Source organism: Sinohyriopsis cumingii, chromosome 15 (assembly GCF_028554795.1).
Source record: "Sinohyriopsis cumingii isolate HCF-2022 chromosome 15, ASM2855479v2, whole genome shotgun sequence".
In the NCBI taxonomy this organism is placed as follows: domain Eukaryota; kingdom Metazoa; phylum Mollusca; class Bivalvia; order Unionida; family Unionidae; genus Sinohyriopsis; species Sinohyriopsis cumingii.
Window position 1 is genome coordinate 13292885 of NC_142975.1, and position 8372 is coordinate 13301256.

Sequence of the window (8372 nt, forward strand, 5' to 3'; positions counted from 1 at the left end):
CCTTTGTCCAATCGGAATTGTTTCACCACTAGTGTCAAGACGGAGGGCCTGTCCTGTACACGTCTCTGTCCTCGACTTAACCCCACAAAAAATCTATAAAAACCTTAGACACTTTTCGTCTGTCTCACACAGTTTGAACATGACATCCCTTCAGTCGCATCTTCCCGTCAAATTGATTCGTGCCTTGTATGGCATCAGTCGAGAAAATATTCCACAAATACGGGCTCGTGTCTTAGAAGCCAGTCTCAAAGAAGTCTTACGATGGTTCACGGTGACAGCACGTCAATTACTACAAGGGATCATTCAGATTCTTCATCAAACCAAACGCTTTTTTGATCGAAACAAAGTCGCTTTGACCCAACTGGCCGGTCCCCTCACCGACACTCAAACCAAAAAACAAATCATTTTGAAAACTGGAGAGAGCGGTACTTTAGGATGTGTCATCATTCGCTCTCTCTTAAGATGGGATCCTAATGTTCCCAAAGTTCTTCCCAAGAAAAAAGCCAAACGAAGCTCCAAGAAGAAAAAGAGCCACGGTGTCAAGACCAGGTCTCCAAGGAGACCCGTGTCTTCAAGAACTTCTCCAGTGGCGGGACCCTCCTCTTTCCGATCACCACCCCGGAAAAAGAAAAGCCCCCCCCCCCCCAGAAAGTGAAACAGAGAAAAAATCCCCAGAAAAAGAAAAGCCCACAGAAAACTAGTCGCAAGAGAGGCACTTCGGCCAGGACACAACGTTACACTCGCAAACCACGACCTGCAATTACGGTGACCGCGCCTCCGGTAGCCTCAGGTTCATTCACTTCTCCGTTGATGACATCAAGAACGGAGAAGTACTTGGAGACGTTGATAACACCAAGAATTTCTCCTTTGATGACACCAAGAACTTCTCCAGTGGCAGGACCCTCCTCTTTAGCGGCAGTGGCCGCTGCTTACAAAGTACCTTCTCCCAAAACCAAAGTCCAAGAGAGATCGGGCATGTTACAGAGTTTACTGGATTTGTCCAAGCAAGAACTGGCTCTATTTAGTCCATTGCGTACCCCTGCACGACGTGTCATGCCTGTCCTCAAGTTAATACGACGTAAAGACAATCAGTGGCGACGCGTTCCAGTATAAAAAAGGTCTGTGACAAAGTAGGGTATCAGTGTTTGGGTGCTCCCGAAGACTCAAAGATGTCACCCTCCAGAAAACATCCCTCTTCTAAACCCCAAGGAAAGAAAAGGAAAGGACTGCCTCCTCGTTTAGTCAAACATGGGGACATGTTATCTGTCCTGTCCAAAGCTTCTCCACCCCTACGAAAAAAACTCATTCAAACAGCCTCCAAAGAGGTCATCGATACCGTGTGCGAATGTTGTTTGAACGTTTTGAAAGGCACGATCCCTTTGTCCAAACACCAGAAACAATGCTTAGGCAAACATCGTCACGTTCTTCGCCAAATGGTTCAAAAGAAAATCCCCATTCGTCAAAAGAAGATGTTGGTCCAACCTGGAGGAATTTTGCCCCTCTTGTTAGACCCATTGCTAAAAGGAGTCTTGGGAACCATGTTGGCAGGACTGATGGGAGCAAGATAAAAAGGACCTCTGAAGTCCCAAAATCTCAGAATTGACCCTTGACATCCAATGGAAGGACGAAAACTAGCTTTAGTGCCTTACAAACGGTGGATGGAATACCATCGTTGGCAAGAACAACGGACCCCGCATTTACCTCCCAATCCGAATTTGAGCGAGATGTTTCAGTTTTTGTCCGAAACAGAAAAATCGCAAAAGTACGGTCAACTCTTGCAACGACTGCAACTCTTTCACCAAAAAGCTTTAGACGAAACAGATCTTCCCACTCTGAAAGATTTTAAAACCTTGATGAAAAGTCCATCCCCCACACCATCACCACCACCACTACTACCATCCACAGGGGTCAGCAGAGATGCTACCCCACGAAGACCTGAGGAAGAAGAGATACGAGAAGTTTTTCAAACACTGTCAGTAGCTCCCATTTCTAGTAAGATTTCAGCATCCTTGTTGACCCCGTCCCCCACACCCCAACGAGAAGAAATGAAAGCTTGGGTTAAAAAGATGATGTCCACTCCTCCTTTGACAGAAGTGAAAAAGAAAGAAGGGAAACCAGAAGTGAGAAAAGAAAAGAAGACCAAAGTCATTCCATTACCACCTCCACCACTACCTTCGACTTCTACTACCGTAGCCCATCGGACACGTAAATCCGTTTCCAAACCACCCTTTCGTCCCGCCCAAAGTAGCATCCTCGAAGAGTGGGTGCCTTATTAAGAAACAAACAAAAATGGAAAAGGTGTTAGCCAGCATTTACTACGATCCATCCCATCCTGCAGGTTACGGAGGAGTTAAAAAATTGTATCGTGCTGCCAAAACTCGACTAAAAAGTCTCCGTTTACCTCAATTGCAACGATGGTTACAAGAACAAGCTACCTACACTTTACACAAACCCATTCGGCGCAAGTTTTTCAGAAGTCGCACCCGAGTGGAAGGCATCGATCATCAATGGCAAGCCGATTTAGCCAATGTCTCTCATTTGGCCAGCTACAATCGTGGCTACAAATATTTGTTTTGTGTCATCGACGTCTTTTCCAAATTTGCCTGGGTCGTGCCATTGACTTCCAAATCGAGCCACGAGTTAGTGCGAGCCCTGCAACGGGTGTTGAAACAAAGCGGTCGTCACCCTCTTCGATGACAAACGGACAAAGGCACCGCATTTCTGAACCAAGCTTTCCAAAAAGAATTAAAGAAACGTGACATTCATTTTTTTACCACCGAGAATCCCGAAACCAAAGCCAGCATCGTGGAACGTTTTCAACGCACTTTGAAAGAACGCATGTGGAAATATTTTACGCATCACCACACTCTGAAGTACATCGACATCTTACCACACCTGGTGCAAGCGTACAACCAATCTTACCATCGAAGCATTGTACGTGCCCCGCAAGAGGTGCCTCCCGACAACGAAGTCCTGGTGTCTGATCGCCTGTTTGTTACGTCCCCGACGAGAGCTGTCCCCAAGAAAAGTGGAGTGTTGGCCGTAGGAGATTGGGTGCGCATTGGCAAAACCAAACGCACTTTCGACAAAGGTTACTTACCTGATTGGACCACCGAATTGTTTCGTGTCACTGGACGAGTGCATGGCCGTCATCCTGCCGTCTATAAATTGGAAGACATGAACGGAGAAGTGTTAAAAGGAACGTTTTACTTACCCGAGTTACAACGTGTCACCAAAAAAATAGACGACGTGTACGACATCGAAAGCATTCTCGAACGCAGAACCCGTAAAGTGGGCAAACGACGTGTCAAAGAAGTCAAAGTACGTTGGAAAGGATATCCACCCAGTTTTGATTCTTGGATCGACGCTTCGTAAGTCATCGACATTAAAAAGAAGTGACCATCATGCCCTTTCACACAGACTCAGCTACTGCGATCACTCCTTCACCCAGTTCTTCTCTGCAAGATTTACAGAAACAACCCTTGTCGGTGTGGTGTGGAGAACGTGTGCCTAAAACTCAAATCGTCTTTTTCTGCCAAATATTTGTGGTGTATTGTGTCATCGGTGCAGCCATTGCCAATTTGAGTTTGCAACAAGGAGACAAATAATTGTGGACCATTTTATTGAACAGTTGCATCGGCTACCTGCTTCCCAATCCCTCACTGAAATTCTCCTCGAACGGGAACAACGGGAACCTTGTGTCCAGTGCCAGTGTCAGTCACCACTCCAACAACAACAACCCCATTTTGGGCGGAGACACTCCTCTGTCTTCCAGTAACCCCTCGGACAGCCACAGAACTCTGGAACAATAACAACCAATTTTACTTAACCTTACCCAGTGACAGTTCTGTGGAGGTGTTTCCAAACAACACTTTGTGCTGTTACACGGCCAAATTACCTCAGGCCATCCAATTAGATCACAAAGCCCATTGGGAAGTGGCTTTGGTAGAAATGATTTACCCAACACAAATCAAAAACATCACTGAAACTCAAAACACTTTTGACGTCGAAATTGTAGACCAAACAGTGCAGCAAACCATGATTACCACTAATCAACATAAATTACTTCCGAAGGACACAGTACCCCGCAGCAGCAGTGACACTGCTCCTTCTTTTTACATTTATCACTTTAAAATTAACTCAGGCCATTATTTTAGTGGTCAACATCAGGTGGAGGCAATCACTTACAAATTCCATGCAGCATTTGACAAAATTCTGACCACACTAAAAAAACGTGTCACCATTGAGTGCCATAAAGTGTCTCATCGTCTACTGATCAAATTTGAAAGTGAGGAAAAGAGTATACGTATTAAATTTTGCCCTGAATTGTATGAAATTTTGAGTGGAGACCTCAATATGGTCACGGATAAGCAGACCAAAAGGATTAACATAGCAGACATTGACAACAACGGGCATTTTGCGAGGTATTTTCGTTTCCCGGTAGAACTGAACCAGGGACTGAATTTGATCTTTGTCTACTCCGATGTAGTGGAGTATAACGAGGTGGGACACATCTCCGTACCGTTACTACGTGTCATTCCTTTCAAAGTGGATTCTGCCACGACCAATGACCAGGAAGGTGCAAACACCTATCACGTACACCGTGAATTTGTACATCCTCACTATTTGCGGTCAGTAAGTCTTATTTGGACACTGTCAACATTGCTATAAAAGGAAATCTGGGACAAAATATTGCATTCACGAAAGGGAAAGTCACGGTCGAAGCTCCATTTTCGAAAACGGTTCTCTAACGACTCGTAAGTCATGTATCCAGTGTACCGAGGGGTTGCTCGACAGCGAGGACACGGTTTAGGAGATATGTTAAAATTAACCTTTCGTTCTGTGGCTCCGGTGTTAAAACCGATGGTGACACGCGGATTGCACGCCTTGAAAGATGCCGCGTTGACGCACGGCAAAGAATTTCTCCAAAATGTTATCATTGACAAACAAAACCCCAAAGAAGCCTTCTTGAGAGCAGGCAAAAATGTCTTGTTACAAACAGGCAAAGACCTTTTGGGCCGACGAGAAACACCTATAAATGCCCTAAACGCTATCGAGTCAAGCATTCCTACTTCCTTAACGCCACAGCAAGGACAAGGGAGAAAAAGACGACGAAGAAAACACCCTTTTACAAGACTTCACACTTCTAAAGCTAGAAAGACAAAGAAAAGAAGAACTGTTTGAGACTTAGACGTTTTTGATTATTAAAATATTGAGAAACAGCAAAATGATGCACCGAGAGTCTTGCGCCTGTTCCAAGTCGGAACTGGATCTGTTTGCCATGCCACCTACAATGATGACAATGCAAGAGTCCCAGTGGGTGGAATTTCATCCGGTCTCCTCATTGACAGATTCCGCTCCCATCGAGTTTGAAATCAAAGGACAGCCCGAAGATTACATCGATCTGAGTAGCAGTTACTTGTACTTGAAAGTCAAAGTTCTAGATAAGAAAGAAAAATCTATAGACACGGAAGCAGTAGCTCCCGTCAACAATTTCATGCTTTCCTTGTTCAGCTCACTGGATTTGTACTTGAATAACAAACTAATCAGTAGCAGCATGGATACTTACCCTTACCGTGCCTACCTGGAAAATCTCTTGACGTACGGAATAGACGCCAAGAACACCCATCTCAATGCCTGCGTGTTATGGGAACCTGACGATGTGGGCGAGTTTAACGAAACCGAAATTGATACCAAGAAAGCACACAATGAGAGATTTGTAGAACGAAGAGAGAAAATATTAAATGGACAGAGTCTAGACCTGATGGATCGTTTGCATTTGGACATGTGGTTGCAAGAGAAATATTTGCTGAACGGTGTAAATGTTCGCTTGAGACTGAATCGCAGCAGTACCGCTTTCCATTTGTTGGCTGATACTGATGCTACTACTGGTGGCAATCCCAAAAGCAAAATCGAGCACGTCAAACTCTACGTACGACACGTGGAAGTGTTACGTAAAGTGGGAAATGACATCAGTCACACTTTGAGCAGAACGACCGCCAAGTATCCGATACGACGCATGGAAGTGAAAACGTTCACCATTCCCGCTAACCATCATTCCATGATCGAAGATCATCTATTCCAAGGACAGTTACCCAAGCGTTTAATCCTTGGTATGGTCGACTATTCAGCCTTCAACGGAGTCTTCACTGAAAATCCTTTCCACTTTCAACACTTCGACGTGAAGAAAATCGAAGTCAGTCGCGATAGCAAAACCTTGTGTACCAGACCCTTCGAACCTAACTTTGACAAGAAGAATTACTTGAGATCGTACTTGTCCCTGTACAAACCACCGGTCAGTTAGGAACCAACACCAGTCACGGTATTACATACGAAGATTATGCAGGAGGCTATGCTTTGTGGGCTTTCGATTTCACTCCAGGCCAATGCAGCGACGAGGGACATTTCCACCCTATAAAATCCGGCCAGATTCGTATGGAACCTCAGTTTGCAGAACCTCTACCCAAGACCGTTAACGTTATCCTGTATGCAGAATTCGATAATACCATAGAAATCAACAGTTTGAGAGAAGTCATTCTAGATTATTAGAAGCTGTGGAAGACTGTTATCCCTCTTTACCTAGTGGAGAAACTTTGGACATGGAATGTGAGGAGACCATTGAAGAAGAATCCCAAGACAAAGACGAAGAAGTCATGATGAAGTCCCGATGGCCAGAACAAGAAGCCCATTTAGTCTCCTGTTTTGCTACAGTCCTGGCAGAAAAAATGAAGGAATTGATCAAGGAAGATTGCTATGGATGTCACAACGATCATCCCAGTCAAATTCAACACGACAAATGTCTGATGCTGAGTCAAGAAGAAAAATTGGACGAGTATCTGGACGAAGCTTAGGGTCTCATCTCGAAAGAAGTCGTGTTGCATCAGTGGTATAAAGGCTTGCGTGAACATTCTTGTCCACCATTGACGCCTTTGGAGATCCGTCGCATCGAAACTCTCGTGAACCAGGGTCCGAAGTCGGAGCTAAACGCCTTTTACTTGTCAGACATTTTCCAAGAGAAAGTCAGGATCGAATTGATCACTTTTTATTACCTGTGAAGAAAAAAAAAACAACAGCACAAAAAATGGATACCTGGAAACTTTACCATCTTTTGAACCACAGTTCGTATACTGCTTCTTGGAATCCTGTCGTATGTGCTAAAGATGAACTCCCTCATCGCAAACCTCAAGACCATCAAGCTTATGTTATCAACACGGACGACAGTCATCTCCCAGGAACCCACTGGGTAGCCGTCTACTTTCCTCAAGAAGGATGTGTGGAATATTTTGATTCGTATGGATTTCCTCCTTTGGAAGACGATATCATTGACTTTATGAGAAGAAATGCTCAGACCACACGATTCAATAATGTGAAATTACAAGGCACAGATTCCTTGGTGTGTGGACAGTACTGTGTGTATTTTCAGCATCATCGCAGCCTGGGATATTCCTTAGAACATTTAGTGACTCATTTTGATCGTCATTCTTCTTCTAGAAACGATGTGAAAGTAGATCGATGGTTTTGTGACCATTATACTTCTCTTTTGTCTCAAGCTAGGAAACGTAGTGTCCATCAATGGCCTAATGACTTCCAACAGTGGAAATCACAATTTCATTCACAACGTTGTCAGCCCTGTCCAAAATAGAGTGCTATTTGAGAAATTGTTTTTGTTATTTGAAAAGATGTTTAATGTTAAACTGAATGGTTATTGTTAAAATTTTATGGTTAATTGTTAGTGTTAAGTGATTTTGAATAAAAATGTGTTTTGAAAAAAATGCCTTTGTGGTCTGTTATGCTATAGGTATCATGATTCATGCTCTTTGACTTCTAACTATCCCTCCCATGACGCTCATTGAACGTTCCGACTAGAAAACCGTGTAGGGATGTTTTCCTTCACGTCCGCGCTTTGACTATAAAACCGGGGCAGTCTCCAGTCTGACCATCCATTGTCGACTCATCCTCCTACGAAGATGTGCTCCAGACTAGCTAAGCTGAACGAAGCCTACGTGAATTTGCATAGGGTCAGACACAGTCTGATACCTAAGCCTGAAGAGATAGAGAATATTAGAATGTTAAAAGTCACTGAAGACCTGATAGAAGAACTCTTCAGAGAAGAAATTAACAGGGAGAAAGAAGAATGGACAGAGAAGTACAGACTTCAGAAACAGCAGAGAGAGAGAAAGAGCAGCAACAGCAACAACAACAGCAGCAGCAGCAACCTGCACCTGACAGAGGCTTTGTCGACTGTCGTATCGATACCAAAGAGTTCTTCTCTTTCCGAAGAAGCAGGCCTTATCCTGGGAGAAAGTCTATCGTCAGAGGAGGCCGCAATCTTAGAACCTAAAAGATTGTCATAGCTTCAAGTTCACACACAC